Raw genomic sequence first — 17464 nt, forward strand, 5'->3', positions numbered from 1 at the left:
GCTTATCTACAGCATTACAGAATGCTGTAGATAAGCCCCTGATGCCGGTGGGCTTACCTCACCCGCGATTTTCGGGGTGACAGGTTCCCTTTAAATGACAAAAAAAAGGGACATGCATATGGTGAAAAAAAATGAATTATACGAATGACCGAACTAGTAGAACTTCAGAGTTCTTACAAATACATGTGCGAAAAAAACCTGAAAATGTGCCTGGTTGTCAACTGGTGTGTAGTAGAAAAATAAAAAACCAGGAGGAGAAAAACAGCGCAACAGGGTTTTATCCGAGGGACATAAAAATGTTAAATACGGTTATACTAATCTGATTTAGTTACGTATACACAATATTTCCATGACTTCTAAATCCAGCTGCTGCAGGTCCAACGGGTCCTCAGACCGGGAAATCACAGATAAGGAGGATAATCTGCGCTGTGGTATCACATCTGATAGATCCAAGTCCAGATAGAAAGTATTTGTGGTTTTTCTTTATTCCTCCGACGCGTTTCGAAGTAGCACAGACTTCTTCATCAGGACAAGAAAAACAAAGTTTAAAGCACAGTGCGGCTACATTTATAGTGATGAAAGTTCATCAGGGTTCATCAGAAAAAAAGATTGTTGATTCCAAGAGGAAGAAGATAAAAAGAAAAAAGAGAACAGGAGAAACCTGCATTTGATTGTAAGAAATATCTGTCTAGGTTTTGTGGATCCGATTGTTCATTCTGTAGTACTTCGAAACACGTCGACTGAATGAAGAAGAACCGCAAATACTTTGTGTCTGGACTTGGATCTATCAGATCTGATACCAGCAGCGCAGATTATCTGCTAATTCTCCTTCTCTGTAGTTGTGAACTGTGAGATGAGGCTTTAGCTTCGAAATTCCCCAGATCTCAATCAGATTGAATATTTGTATGTAAGATAACAGGAGCTGATCTGCAGTTCTCCGCAGCGGCCGCTACATACTGAGCACAGCTGTGATGTCCTGACTCCATTCAATCTTTACATCCAGCCACGGCCAGAGCTAAAAATCTGATATCAATATTATATGTCTGGACAACCCCTTTATTCTGTAGAGGAATTGTAGAAATCTCATTTCATCTACCTGATGATCCCGGGGGACATCTTCCTCCTTCTCTGGCCGATCCTGGGAATATAGAGGACTGGGACTTCTCTCCGGGGGATTTCTCGGACTGGATCCATCTATAGGAAATAACCGCAGTGACTGAATACATTGTCTATATGTGATGAGCAGATGATGGGGAATCTAGACGACTCTCAGACCTGTTCTCTACAACCCAGGAAGGTCTCCTCTTACCCGGAGATGTGATGGTCCGGTGATCCTCCATCATGGCGTCCTTGTACAGATCCTTGTGTCCTTCTATATACTCCCACTCCTCCATGGAGAAATAGACGGTGACGTCCTGACACCTTATAGGAACCTGACACACACAATGACCCGCCATTAGCAGACCCCCTCCCCCGGCGTTATTGTATAATGTCCCAACATTCCCGGCAGCGCTCACCTCTCCGCTCAGCAGCTCAGTGATCCTATTGGTCAGTTCTAGGATCTTCTGCTCATGTGTCAGTGAATGAGGTGGAGGCTCGGTGATGTCACTCAGGGTCCTGCTCCGCCCTCCTGACACACAGGGGGTCACACACCCCCCAGACGACGTCTTTACTACTGTGTGATCCTGTGTATGGAGAGACGCCGATCACTACACAGAGGACAAGAATCCTTCACCTTTCCCGTCATTTCCCTGCTTTACTCCTAGAAATCAGAGTGATGTGAAGATCTCACCTCTCCAGTGATCCAGTAGATTATCTCCAGGGTGAGGTCTAATATCCGAGCCGCCATGTGGTCTGTGTCCTGCTCCATCCTCGGGGGGTCACTGATGGAGAGGACCATCGTCTATGAAAGGAAAAAAACAAAAATCTCAGTACGCAAGGAACATGAGATAAATCATATTCAAAAGCACAGCGGATAGAAAAAATGTAACAAAAAATGTAAAATAAATTGGCAGACACGTTCCCGTCCTCACTCCAGTGTTCGATTATCTGTAGCCCCCTAACGTCACCAAGTCCTGTATGTCAGCCACACAGCGATGCCCATTAGTGCCCCCACACAGTACGGTATCGCGCTCATGGCCCCCACAGTCCTCGCCATATTGTATCTGCCACACACAGCACTTTAGAAGCCCCTGGATGCACTGACAACCCCAACAGGCCCCAAACTGACTTTGGCCCTCCTGAATACCTTTTGACTGCTTCACAGCGGCACTTAAGAGGTTAAAATGGTTATTTTGATCAGACGGAATAAACTTTCAATCAAGTATTTTACATTAACAGAAATGTTCCTGTTATTTCTCTGCTTAAGATAATCTCAGTCTATCTGTGCTCGGTAACACCAGTCCTTACATTATTTATCACAGTCACCGCTTTTACAGTAAAGAAGCCTTACGTCACAGCTGGAGGTTGAGCCTTCTTTTTTCCAGTAAAAGAGAACTATTTTCCCTTTGTCGGGGCCGTACTGTGAAAAGCTGCTTACAATGATTCTTACACTTATATATTTGTACAATTTTATCACGTCCTCCCCTTGGATTTCTTAGAGATTTCTTCTCACTATTTTCCTCGTATCTCGGGATCTCCGAGCCTCGTATCACTTTAATATTCTCTTCAGACAGAGGCTCTAAATCTACCACCACCTATTGAACGTAGTTAGACCCTTTAACGAGCCTCGCCACATGACTTGGGATAAGAAGCCAAACCAGGAACTCCATTTGAAGACACAGGTTTCGGAGTTTTACCCCTCCTCTGTGCAAAGCTGAAGGTTTGATTTCGCTGAGTGGCAGAACGCTGACTGGGTGTCTAAGGGAGAACGTTTCTCCTTGTGGAGAGTGCCAAGCCGGTGTAAGGAGACTCATAGGCCATGCATATAAATTCACAGAGGACCACTGCATGGCCTATAAGTCTTGTTATGCCGGCTTGGCCCTCTACACAAGGAGAAATCTTCCTCCTTATATTCTCTTTCTACCCAAAACTGAACTTCATATTTTGTAAAGGATTAAGATTAAAACTCACATTTCATGTAGGATCGGCGTTTTCTACACCAGAAACAATCGACCAGAAAAAGAAATGTCTGACAGATAAGAGCAGCCCTGGACGTGTGCCGTTCTCTGTTTTAAATCTGGTGACCACAACCAAGTTTTTAGGTTTTGGTGAGAGCAGAATAAAAAAAGAAATTAGGGGCAACTTTTTCACTATAAAATTTGGTGAGAACCAATTACAGTTCATGTAACTAAGCTGTGACCGTAAGACTCTCACCATCAGCCTCAGTGTTCTGCCCTAGAAGCAGCTGCCTGGCATTGTGCTCTCATCTGTCATCTACATCTCACTGCAGAACTTTCCATTTATCCACGTTACATCTCAAGCTCCAGACAGCAGGAAGCGTCACACAATCTTATATCAAGAGGAAACCATTTATACCGACCACAGGCGGCAATAACAGGATCTGCTGGAGCCTCCAGTACTCGGCACAACGGCCGGAGATTACTAGAAGGTTCATTATATCAATCTATAGAGAATGTACAGAAATCTCATCTCCTCTACCTGATGATCCCGGGGGACATCTTCCTCCTCCTCTGGCCGATCCTGGGAATATAGAGGACTGGGACTTCTCTCCGGGGGATTTCTCGGACTGGATCCATCTATAGGAAATAACCGCAGTGACTGAATACATTGTCTATATGTGATGAGCAGATGATGGGGAATCTAGACGACTCTCAGACCTGTTCTCTACAACCCAGGAAGGTCTCCTCTTACCCGGAGATGTGATGGGCCGGTGATCCTCCATCATGGCATTCTTGTACAGATCCTTGTGTCCTTCTATATACTCCCACTCCTCCATGGAGAAATAGACGGTGACGTCCTGACACCTTATAGGAACCTGACACACACAATGACCCGTCATTAGCACACCCCTTCCCCGGCGTTATTGTATAATGTCCCAGCATTCCCGGCAGCGCTCACCTCTCCGCTCAGCAGCTCAGTGATCCTATTGGTCAGTTCTAGGATCTTCTGCTCATGTATCAGTGAATGAGGTGGAGGCTCGGTGATGTCACTCGGGGTCCGGCTCCGCCCTCCTGACACACGGGGGGTCACACACTCCCCAGACGACGTCTTCACTACTGTGTGATCCTGTGTATGGGGAGACGCCGATCACTACACAGGCGACAAGAATCCTTCACCTTTCCCGTCATTTCCCTGCTTTATTCCTAGAGATCAGAGTGATGTGAAGTTCTCACCTCTCCAGTGATCCAGTAGATTATCTCCAGGGTGAGGTCTAATATCCGAGCCGCCATGTGGTCTGTGCTCTGATCCATCCTAGGGGGGTCACTGATGGAAAGGACCATCGTCTATTAAGGGTCCTGTACATAAAGAACCTGAGGAAAAAAGGAGAAATTGGTGAAAAATCTCACCTGAAATAATCTTTTACTTGACAGATCGTTACAGAACTGTGTGGCCATTATGCAGAACTTTATAATACATAGTAACATAGTTAGTAAGGCCGAAAAAAGACATTTGTCCATCCAGTTCAGCCTATATTCCATCATAATAAATACCCAGATCTACGTCCTTCTACAGAACCTAATAATTGTATGATACAATATTGTTCTGCTCCAGGAAGACATCCAGGCCTCTCTTGAACCCCTCGACTGAGTTCGCCATCACCACCTCCTCAGGCAAGCAATTCCAGATTCTCACTGCCCTAACAGTAAAGAATCCTCTTCTATGTTGGTGGAAAAACCTTCTCTCCTCCAGACGCAAAGAATGCCCCCTTGTGCCCGTCACCTTCCTTGGTATAAACAGATCCTCAGCGAGATATTTGTATTGTCCCCTTATATACTTATACATGGTTATTAGATCGCCCCTCAGTCGTCTTTTTTCTAGACTAAATAATCCTAATTTCGCTAATCTATCTGGGTATTGTAGTTCTCCCATCCCCTTTATTAATTTTGTTGCCCTCCTTTGTACTCTCTCTAGTTCCATTATATCCTTCCTGAGCACCGGTGCCCAAAACTGGACACAGTACTCCATGTGCGGTCTAACTAGGAATTTGTACAGAGGCAGTATAATGCTCTCATCATGTGTATCCAGACCTCTTTTAATGCACCCCATGATCCTGTTTGCCTTGGCAGCTGCTGCCTGGCACTGGCTGCTCCAGGTAAGTTTATCATTAACTAGGATCCCCAAGTCCTTCTCCCTGTCAGATTTACCCAGTGGTTTCCCGTTCAGTGTGTAATGGTGATATTGATTCCCTCTTCCCATGTGTATAACCTTACATTTATCATTGTTAAACCTCATCTGCCACCTTTCAGCCCAAGTTTCCAACTTATCCAGATCCATCTGTAGCAGAATACTATCTTCTCTTGTATTAACTGCTTTACATAGTTTTGTATCATCTGCAAATATCGATATTTTACTGTGTAAACCTTCTACCAGATCATTAATGAATATGTTGAAGAGAACAGGTCCCAATACTGACCCCTGCGGTACCCCACTGGTCACAGCGACCCAGTTAGAGACTATACCATTTATAACCACCCTCTGCTTTCTATCACTAAGCCAGTTACTAACCCATTTACACACATTTTCCCCCAGACCAAGCATTCTCATTTTGTGTACCAACCTCTTGTGCGGCACGGTATCAAACGCTTTGGAAAAATCGAGATATACCACGTCCAATGACTCACCGTGGTCTAGCCTATAGCTTACCTCTTCATAAAAACTGATTAGATTGGTTTGACAGGAGCGATTTCTCATAAACCCATGCTGATATGGAGTTAAACAGTTATTCTCATTGAGATAATCCAGAATAACATCCCTCAGAAACCCTTCAAATATTTTACCAACAATAGAGGTTAGACTTACTGGCCTATAATTTCCAGGTTCACTTTTAGAGCCCTTTTTGAATATTGGCACCACATTTGCTATGCGCCAGTCCTGCGGAACAGACCCTGTCGCTATAGAGTCACTAAAAATAAGAAATAATGGTTTATCTATTACATTACTTAGTTCTCTTAGTACTCGTGGGTGTATGCCATCCGGACCCGGAGATTTATCTATTTTAATCTTATTTAGCCGGTTTCGCACCTCTTCTTGGGTTAGATTGGTGACCCTTAATATAGGGTTTTCATTGTTTCTTGGGATTTCACCTAGCATTTCATTTTCCACCGTGAATACCGTGGAGAAGAAGGTGTTTAATATGTTAGCTTTTTCCTCGTCATCTACAACCATTCTTTCCTCACTATTTTTTAAGGGGCCTACATTTTCAGTTTTTATTCTTTTACTATTGATATAGTTGAAGAACAGTTTGGGATTAGTTTTACTCTCCTTAGCAATGTGCTTCTCTGTTTCCTTTTTGGCAGCTTTAATTAGTTTTTTAGATAAAGTATTTTTCTCCCTATAGTTTTTTAGAGCTTCAATGGTGCCATCCTGCTTTAGTAGTGCAAATGCTTTCTTTTTACTGTTAATTGCCTGTCTTACTTCTTTGTTTAGCCACATTGGGTTTTTCCTATTTCTAGTCCTTTTATTCCCACAAGGTATAAACCGCTTACACTGCCTATTTAGGATGTTCTTAAACATTTCCCATTTATTATCTGTATTCTCATTTCTGAGGATATTGTCCCAGTCTACCAGATTAAGGGCATCTCTAAGCTGTTCAAACTTTGCCTTCCTAAAGTTCAATGTTTTTGTGACTCCCTGACAAGTCCCCCTAGTGAAAGACAGGTGAAACTGCACAATATTGTGGTCGCTATTTCCTAAATGCCCAACCACCTGCAGATTTGTTATTCTGTCAGGTCTATTAGATAGTATTAGGTCTAAAAGTGCTGCTCCTCTGGTTGGATTCTGCACCAATTGTGAAAGATAATTTTTCTTGGTTATTAGCAGAAACCTGTTGCCTTTATGGGTTTCACAGGTTTCTGTTTCCCAGTTAATATCCGGGTAGTTAAAGTCCCCCATAACCAGGACCTCATTATGGGTTGCAGCTTCATCTATCTGCTTTAGAAGTAGACTTTCCATGCTTTCTGTTATATTTGGGGGTTTGTAACAGACCCCAATGAGAATTTTGTTACCATTTTTCCCTCCATGAATTTCAACCCATATGGACTCGACATCCTCATTCCCTTCGCTAATATCCTCCCTTAAAGTGGACTTTAGACAAGACTTTACATAGAGACAAACCCCTCCTCCTCTCCGATTTTTACGATCCTTTCTAAACAGACTGTAACCCTGTAAGTTAACTGCCCAGTCATAGCTTTCATCTAACCATGTCTCGGTTATTCCCACTATGTCAAAGTTACCTGTAGATATTTCTGCTTCTAGTTCTTCCATCTTGTTTGTCAGGCTTCTGGCGTTTGCGAGCATGCAGTTTAGAGGATTTTGTTTTGTTCCAATCTCCTCACTGTGGATTGTTTTAGAAATGTTCTTACCTCCCTTCTGAGTATGTTTTCCTGGGTCGTCTTTGTTCGAGTCTAATGTTTTTCTTCCCGTCCCCTCTTCTTCTAGTTTAACGCCCTCCTGATGAGTGTAGCGAGTCTTCTGGCGAATGTGTGTTTCCCAGGTTTGTTGAGGTGTAGTCCGTCTCTGGCGAGGAGTCCATCATACCAGTAATTCACACCGTGGTCCAGGAATCCAAATCCTTGTTGTCTGCACCATCGTCTTAGCCAGTTGTTTGCATCAAGGATCCTGTTCCATCTCCTGGTGCCATGCCCGTCTACTGGAAGGATAGAAGAAAAAACTACCTGTGCATCCAGTTCCTTTACTTTCTTCCCCAACTCTTCAAAGTCCTTGCAGATTGTCGGTAGGTCCTTCCTTGCCGTGTCATTGGTGCCAACATGTATCAGAAGAAATGGGTGGACGTCCTTGGAGCTGAAGAGCTTTGGTATCCTATCGGTCACATCCTTGATCATCGCACCTGGAAGGCAGCATACTTCTCTTGCAGTTATGTCCGGTCTGCAGATGGCTGCTTCGGTGCCTCTCAGTAGTGAGTCTCCCACCACCACCACTCTTCGTTGCTTCTTGGCTGTACTTTTTGCTGTCACTTGTTGCTGTGTGCCCTTTTCTTTTTTGCTTGCTGGTATTGCTTCATTCTTAGGTGTGCCATCTTCATCCTCTACAAAGATTTGATATCGGTTCTTCAGTTGTGTGGTTGGTGATTTCTCCATGGTCTTCTTGCTTCTTTTGGTCACATGCTTCCACTCATCTGCTTTTGGAGGTTCTCTGACACTTTTTGCACCTTCTGTGACCAGTAGAGATGCTTCTGTTCTGTCTAGAAAGTCTTCATTCTCTTTGATGAATTTCAAAGATGCTATTCTTTCTTCCAGACCCCGCACCTTTTCTTCTAAAAGGGCCACTAGTCTACACTTCTGACAGGTGAAATTGGATTCTTCTTCTGGTCGATCTGTGAACATGTAGCACATGCTGCAGCTCACTCATAATAGCGCCCCCTACTTAAAATCAGATCCCAGAGCAGACACAAAAGTCACACTTCTACCTCTCCTCATTCAGGGCTTCTGTAGTTTTTAGGGTCCTAAACATAATTCCTGGCCCAACAAGTGTCAGGGCTTTATGTCCCGTCCTAGAGAGACCTCATATGACAAAGTTCTGAATCCATCACATACATACAGTATATACAAGAAATGCAGCCGCCTGTGTAAGAAGTAAACCGCAGGCAAACATTGAATATATGACATCTGCTCTGCACAAGCGAACAAATTAGATAACTCGTAGGAGCCCACCAGCCATAACAAGGCGGACGTTTCTGTCATGGGACCCTACAGTGAGTCTAATACTTACCTACCATGCCTCTCCCAAGCTAAAAGTCAAGCAGATCCTTTGCCAAAATGCTGAAGAGCAGAACAATAAGAGCATCTGCAGGAGCAGTGACGCTCGGTGGAGGGGCCTGTAAGTTTGTGGCTGCACTTCAGCCAATGGAGATGAGGATTTGGTCAGGATTAATGTCGTCCTCATTGCTGTAAAATCCTGGCAGATCCTTCTCCATCAGGAGATTCATCAGGGAGGAGAGAGATCGGCTCCAGGTTTATTCTGCAGCCGGACAACGACCCCCAACATCCAGCCAATGTCATTAAGGACGAGGAGTCCTGGGGGTGATGATCCGGCCCCACAGATCCCTGATCTCCCATCATCCGTCTGTCTGGGATCAGAAGAGAGAGAGAAGGATCCGCACTGGCCTCATACACAGATCTGGGGTCAGGACTCCAAGATGTTTGGCACCAACTCCTGCTGAGATCATCCATAACCTGTGTACAAGTGACGAGAAGAAGTGATGGAGGCGACGGGCAGTCACCAGATACTGATGATGGAGGCGACGGGCGGTCACCAGATACTAATGATGGAGACGATGGGTGGTCAAGAGATACTGATGATGTAGGTGACGGGCGGTCATCAGATACTGATGATGGAGGTGATGGGCGGTCACCAGATACTGATGATGGAGGTGATGGGCGGTCACCAGATACTGATGATGGAGGTGATGGGCGGTCACCAGATACTGATGATGGAGGTGATGGGCGGTCACCAGATACTGATGATGGAGGTGATGGGCGGTCACCAGATACTGATGATGGAGGTGACGGGCGGTCACCAGATACTGATGATGGAGGTGATGGGCGGTCACCAGATACTGATGATGGAGGTGATGGGCGGTCACCAGATACTGATGATGGAGGTGACGGGCGGTCACCAGATACTGATGATGGAGGTGACAGGCGGTCACCAGATACTGATGATGGAGGTGACGGGCGGTTACCAGATACTGATGATGGAGGTGATGGGCAATCACCAGATACTGATGATGGAGGCGACGGTCAGTCACCAGATATATAATGTTTGTGCGCATTATACTGGATGTTATATATAACACGATGATTCATGGTTCTTGCAGACTTTCTTCATTGTCCCAATCTCCAGCCCTTCGGTCACATTACAGCTAAATATTTCACAAATTCATTGACCATTGTCGCCATTTTCCACACCCCTGTTCCACGTTTTCCTGCACTGTTGTCTCTTGGTCTTGTTTCCATGAAGACGACTGCTGATCAGACTTTTCCGGACAGTAAATGGTGGGAGCTGGTTCCACAGGTTACTGTCGGTTCTGAGCTGATGGCACTGCTCGACATTTTCTGATTTCGACGGTTAGTAACTAGTGAAGGTGCTGGGATAAGGTGTTATCTGGGCATGCTCATGTGCTCACCGAGTGTCTTCGGTCTGCTAGAGAAATGTCCGAGTCCCCGCGGCTGCATGTCTGGAACATATTATTCGAGCACCCGAAAGACACACTGTGAGCACCCGAGCATGCTCAGATAACACCTTATCCCAGCGCGCTCACGCATCGCTTTTAGAAACGTTTCATCCATTTGCTGCACAGTTTTCTCCTCAGTATTGCTCATTCCTGCAGCCGGTTACACCGAGTGGTGGAAGCTCCAGATCCCCGGTGTCCTAGGAGCAGATTATTCCATACACCAGACTGTGAGCGGATGAGTCCAGGGTCTCCGCGCTACCGTGGCCTGCAGCGTCTCCGGACTTGTCTCCATCGAGCACAGTGATGCCGTAACTGGTCGGTGATTCTTCCTTAGATGACCATTAACCCCTTACTGACATCAGACGGGATACTACGTCCGATATCAGTATCCCCCCGCTTTGATGCAGGCTCCAGCAGTGAGCCCACATCAAAGCCGGGACATATCAGCTGTTCTGAACAGCTGACATGAGCCTGCAATAGGCGTGGGTGGAATTGTGATCCGCCCGCACCTATTAACTAGTAAAATGCTGCAGTTAAACTGTGACAGCGGCATTTAAAGTGTGCTTCCGGCTGGTCATATGTGCACCGCTGACCCCTGTCATGTGATCGGGGGTCATCGGTGCGTTGGCATAACAACCAGAGGTCTCCTGAAGACCTCTATGGCTGTTGATGCCAGGTTGCTGTAAGAGTCACCCTGTGCAGTAATTCTGTTACATAGGAGAGACCTCAGCATCGCCTCTATGTAGCTGAGCCGATAAGGCTATGCCAGCTTCTAGCCTCCCATGGAGGCTATTGAAGCATCCCAAAATTAAAAAAAAAAAAAGGTTTCTAAACGGCGTAGCGAGAAAAAAATCTAACCAGATTTATGTTTTTTGGTTGCCGTGACATTGCATTAAAATGCAATAACGGGTGATCAAAAGACCGTATCTGCACCAAAACGGTATCATTAAAAACATCAGCTCGACGCACAAAAAATAAGCCCTCACCCGACATCCCGAAAAATGGAGACGCTACGGGTATCGGAAAATGGCGCAAATATTTTTTAACAAACTTTGAAATTGTTTTCACCACTTAGATAAAAAAGAACCTAGACATGTTTGGTGTCTATGAACTCGTAATGACCTGGAGAATCATAATGGCAGCTCAGTGTTAGCATTAAAGGGAACCTGTCACCCCGTTTTTTGAGATTGAGCTATAAATACTGTTAAATAGGGCCTGCGCTGTGCGTTACTATAGTGTATGTAGTGTACCCCGATTCCCCATGTATGCTGAGAAATACATTACCAAAGTCGCCGTTTTCGCCTGTCAATCAGGCTGGTCTGGTGGGCGTGTTCACAGCGCTCTTTTCTTCCCCAGGTTTCCGTTGGTGGCGTAGTGGTGTGCGCATGTCCAGAGTTCCGACTTCCCTGCGCCCACGTGAAGACACAGCGCGCGATCTGCGCTGTAATCCCTTGCATCGGTGGGGGCGGCCATCTTCCTGGGGCCGCGCGTGCGCAGATGGAGTGCTCTGCTGCACGAGGCTTCAGGAAAATGGCCGCGGGATGCCGCGCGTGCGCATTAGAGATCGCGGCGGCCATTTTCCCAAAGCCGAGTTTGCATCTCGGCTTTGGGAAAATGGCCGCCGCGATCTCTAATGCGCACGCGCGGCATCCCGCGGCCATTTTCCTGAAGCCCCGTGCAGCAGAGCACTCCATCTGCGCACGCGCGGCCCCAGGAAGATGGCCGCCCCCACCGATGCAAGGGATTACAGCGCAGATCGCGCGCTGTGTCTTCACGTGGGCGCAGGGAAGTCGGACCTCTGGACATGCGCACACCACTACGCCACCAACGGAAACCTGGGGAAGAAAAGAGCGCTGTGAACACGCCCACCTGACCAGACCAGCCTGATTGACAGGCGAAAACGGCGACTTTGGTAACGTATTTCTCAGCATACATGGGGAATCAGGGTACACTACATACACTATAGTAACGCACAGCGCAGGCCCTATTTAACAGTATTTATAGCTCAATCTCAAAAAACGGGGTGACAGGATCCCTTTAAGGTAACGTTCACACTAGCGTTATGCTAGTGTGCGTCGGGTTAGCGTCGGGCGACGCAGCGGCGACGCACGCGTCATGCGCCCCTATATTTAACATGGGGGACGCATGCGTTTTTGTTTGTTGCGTTGTGCGACGCATGCGTCTTTTTTGCCGCAAGCGTCGGACCAAGAAAACGCAACAAGTTGCATTTTTCTTGCGTCCGATTTTTGGCAAAAAACAACGCATGCGTCGCAAAACGCGTTTTTGCGTGCGTTGTGCCGCCGACGCAGCGGCGCACAACGCTAGTGTGAACGTAGCCTTAGTGAACCTAGTAAAAAAGCCAAATAAAAAACAAGTGTGGGATTTTTTTGAAATTTCACCGCACTTGGAATTTTTTTCCCGTTTTCTGTTACACGACATGGTAAAACCAATGATGTCGTTCAAAAGTACATCTCGTCCCGCAAAAAATAAGCCCTCACATGGCCAAATTGAGGGAAAAATAAAAAAGTTATGGCTCTGGGAAGAAGTGGAGCGAAAAACAAAAAAAGCTCCGGTCATGAAGGGGTTAATCACCTCAGTGACCGCGGCCGAGGCTCAGACTCCACAATGGAGAAATCTAGAGGTTTCCAGGTCAGGAGTCTCCGTCCTGTGACCGCAGAATGTCGCGGCTTCTTCATGTGGTGACGTCGGTGCTGCGGAGCCGCCGCTGTATGTGACCGACACAACAACGGGGAGAAGCGAGAGGAAGAGAGAGCGGAACATGGACGACAAGTGTCCCGTACCCGAGCGTGTGCGGACGTCACCTCCTGGGGGGACAGGACCTGCGGGGACAAACACGGGGGACGAGGGAGAAGGTGGAGACTAGAGCATAGGACCTGCGGTGACGTCGCAGGATCACATGACAGGAAGTGCCGCAGTATTATAACTCCTCCCTCCTCTGACTGATCACCTGACCATGACATCCTGCAGTCCCGGGGATACCACTAAGACCCCACAGACAGGGTTGAGCCTAAAATGTATGTGCTCCTTCAAGGTATAAATTATTAAAACCAGCAGAATATATGGGCTCCTGCCAGGTCCTGACTGCAGCCCATACAGTGTAGCCTGCTCACTACTGAAGATGCAGAGAACACGCCCATAACACGTGACGGAAATGACGTCACACCTGCAAGGAGCCCATACAGTCCACAATCCAGCATTTACCATCAACAAAGGTTCTGTGCTGTCTATTATCTACAGGGAGCCTCCTCCACCAGATGACTGAGTGCAGGAAGGAGCCAGGAACCCCATGGTCTCCCCTCTATCACCCAGACCGCTCTCCATGGCCCCCCCCTCTATCACACAGACCGCTCTCCATGGTCTCCCCTCTATCACCCAGACCGCTCTCCATGGTCTCCCCTCTATCACACAGACCGCTCCCCATGGTCTCCCCTCTCACACAGACCGCTCCCCATGGTCTCCCCTCTATCACACAGGCCGCTCCTCATGGTCTCCCATCTATCACCCAGACCGCCCCCCATTGTCTCCCCTCTATCACACAGACCGCTCCCCATGGTCTCCCCTCTATCACACAGACAGCTCCCCATGGTCTCCCCTCTGTCACACAGACCGCTCCCCATGGTCTCCCATCTATCACCCAGACCGCCCCCCATGGTCTCCCCTCTATCACACAGACCGCTCCCCATGGTCTCCCCTCTGTCACACAGACCGCTCCCCATGGTCTCCCATCTATCACCCAGACCGCTCCCCATGGTCTCCCCTCTGTCACACAGACCGCTCCCCATGGTCTCCCCTCTATCACACAGACCGCCCCCCATGGTCTCCCCTCTATCACCAGACCGCTCCCCATGGTCTCCCCTCTATCACCCAGACCGCTCCCCATGGTCTCCCATCTATCACCCAGACCGCTCCCCATGGTCTCCCCTCTGTCACACAGACCGCTCCCCATGGTCTCCCCTCTGTCACACAGACCGCTCCCCATGGTCTCCCCTCTATCACACAGACCGCCCCCCATGGTCTCCCCTCTATCACCAGACCGCTCCCCATGGTCTCCCCTCTATCACCCAGACCGCTCCCCATGGTCTCCCATCTATCACCCAGACCGCTCCCCATGGTCTCCCCTCTGTCACACAGACCGCTCCCCATGGTCTCCCCTCTATCACACAGACCGCTCCCCATGGTCTCCCCTCTATCACACAGACCGCCCCCCATGGTCTCCCCTCTATCACCCAGACCGCCCCCCATAGTCTCCCCTCTATCACACAGACCGCTCCCCATGGTCTCCCCTCTATCACCCAGACCGCTCCCCTTGGTCTCCCCTCTATCACACAGACCGCCCCCCATGGTCTCCCCTCTATCACCCAGACCGCTCCCCATGGTCTCCCCTCTATCACACAGACCGCCCCCCATGGTCTCCCCTCTATCACCCAGACCACTCCCCATGGTCTCCCCTCTATCACACAGACCGCTCCCCATGGTCTCCCCTCTATCACCCAGACCGCACCCCATGGTCTCCCCTCTATCACCCAGACCGCTCCCCATGGTCTCCCCTCTATCACACAGACCGCTCCCCATGGTCTCCCCTCTATCACACAGACCGCTCCCCATGGTCTCCCCTCTATCACACAGACCGCCCCCCATGGTCTCCCCTCTATCACACAGACCGCCCCCCATGGTCTCCCCTCTATCACCGAGATCGCTCCCCATGGTCTCCCCTCTCACACACAGACCGCCCCCCATGGTTTCCCCTCTATCACCCAGACCGCTCCCCATGGTCTCCCCTCTATCACCCAGACCGCCCCCCATGGTCTCCCATCTATCACACAGGCCGCTCCTCATGGTCTCCCCTCTCACACAGACCGCTCCCCATGGTCTCCCCTCTATCACACAGACCGCCCCCCATGGTCTCCCCTCTATCACACAGACCGCCCCCCATGGTCTCCCATCTATCACACAGACCGCCCCCCATGGTCTCCCATCTATCACCCAGACCGCTCCCCATGGTCTCCCCTCTATCACACAGACCGCCCCCCATGGTCTCCCCTCTATCACACAGGCCGCCCCCCATTGTCTCCCATCTATCACCCAGACCGCTCCCCGTGGTCTCCCCTCTCACACAGACCGCTCCCCATGGTCTCCCCTCTATCACACAGACCGCCCCCCATGGTCTCCCCTCTATCAGTCAGCTCCCCATGTTCTCCCATCTATCACCCACACCGCTCCCCATGGTCTCCCCTCTATCACACAGACAGCTCCCCATGGTCTCCCCTCTATCACACAGACCGCCCCCCATGGTCTCCCCTCTATCACACAGACCGCTCCCCATGGTCTCCCCTCTATACACAGACCGCTCCCCATGGTCTCCCATCTATCACCCAGACCGCTCCCCATGGTCTCCCCTCTCACACAGACAGCTCCCCATGGTCTCCCCTCTATCTCACAGACCGCCCCCCATGGTCTCCCCTCTATCACACAGACAGCTCCCCATGGTCTCCCCTCCATCACACAGACCGCTCCCCATGGTCTCCCATCTATCACCCAGACCGCTCCCCATGGTCTCCCCTCTCACACAGACCGCTCCCCATGGTCTCCCCTCTATCACACAGACCGCCCCCCATGGTCTCCCCTCTATCACACAGACCGCCCCCCATGGTCTCCCATCTATCACCCAGACCGCTCCCCATGGTCTCCCCTCTCACACAGACCGCTCCCCATGGTCTCCCCTCTATCACACAGACCGCCCCCCATGGTCTCCCCTCTATCACACAGACCGCCCCCCATGGTCTCCCCTCTATCAGACAGCTCCCCATGGTCTCCCATCTATCACCCAGACCGCTCCCCATGGTCTCCCCTCTCACACAGACAGCTCCCCATGGTCTCCCCTCTATCACACAGACAGCTCCCCATGGTCTCCCCTCTATCACACAGACCGCCCCCCATGGTCTCCCCTCTATCACACAGACCGCTCCCCATGGTCTCCCCTCTATACACAGACCGCTCCCCATGGTCTCCCCTCTCACACAGCTCCCCATGGTCTCCCCTCTATCACACAGACCGCCCCCCATGGTCTCCCCTCTATCACACAGACAGCTCCCCATGGTCTCCCCTCCATCACACAGACCGCTCCCCATGGTCTCCCATCTATCACCCAGACCGCTCCCCATGGTCTCCCCTCTCACACAGACCGCTCCCCATGGTCTCCCCTCTATCACACAGACCGCCCCCCATGGTCTCCCCTCTATCACCCAGACCGCCCCCCATGGTCTCCCATCTATCACACAGGCCGCTCCTCATGGTCTCCCCTCTATCACACAGACCGCTCCCCATGGTCTCCCCTCTCACACAGACCGCTCCTCATGGTCTCCCCTCTATACACAGACCGCTCCCCATGGTCTCCCCTCTATCACACAGACCGCTCCCCATGGTCTCCCCTCTATCACACAGACCGCTCCCCATGGTCTCCCCTCTATCACCCAGACCGCTCCCCATGGTCTCCCCTCTGTCACACAGACCGCTCCCCATGGTCTCCCCTCTATCACACAGACCGCCCCCCATGGTCTCCCCTCTATCACACAGACCGCCCCCCATGGTCTCCCCTCTATCACCCAGACCGCTCCCCGTGGTCTCCCCTCTCACACAGACCGCTCCCCATGGTCTCCCCTCTATCACACAGACCGCTCCCCATGGTCTCCCCTCTCACACAGACAGCTCCCCATGGTCTCCCCTCTATCACACAGACAGCTCCCCATGGTCTCCCCTCTATCACACAGACCGCCCCCCATGGTCTCCCCTCTATCACACAGACCGCTCCCCATGGTCTCCCCTCTATACACAGACCGCTCCCCATGGTCTCCCATCTATCACCCAGACCGCTCCCCATGGTCTCCCCTCTCACACAGACAGCTCCCCATGGTCTCCCCTCTATCACACAGACCGCCCCCCATGGTCTCCCCTCTATCACACAGACCGCTCCCCATGGTCTCCCCTCTATCACCCAGACCGCTCCCCATGGTCTCCCCTCTGTCACACAGACCGCTCCCCATGGTCTCCCCTCTATCACACAGACCGCTCCCCATGGTCTCCCCTCTATCACACAGACCGCCCCCCATGGTCTCCCCTCTATCACCAGAC

The 17464-nt window shown here is 49.9% G+C and overlaps 1 pseudogene; it reads right to left on the minus strand.

Annotated features, from left to right (window-relative positions):
- LOC138637640 (zinc finger protein 850-like) overlaps positions 1–13204 on the minus strand; it is a 136413-nt pseudogene extending 123209 nt beyond the window's left edge.
- Between the last annotated feature and the right edge of the window lie 4260 nt (positions 13205–17464).

The sequence above is a fragment of the Ranitomeya imitator genome, chromosome 5 (assembly GCF_032444005.1).
Source record: "Ranitomeya imitator isolate aRanImi1 chromosome 5, aRanImi1.pri, whole genome shotgun sequence".
NCBI classification, from domain to species: domain Eukaryota; kingdom Metazoa; phylum Chordata; class Amphibia; order Anura; family Dendrobatidae; genus Ranitomeya; species Ranitomeya imitator.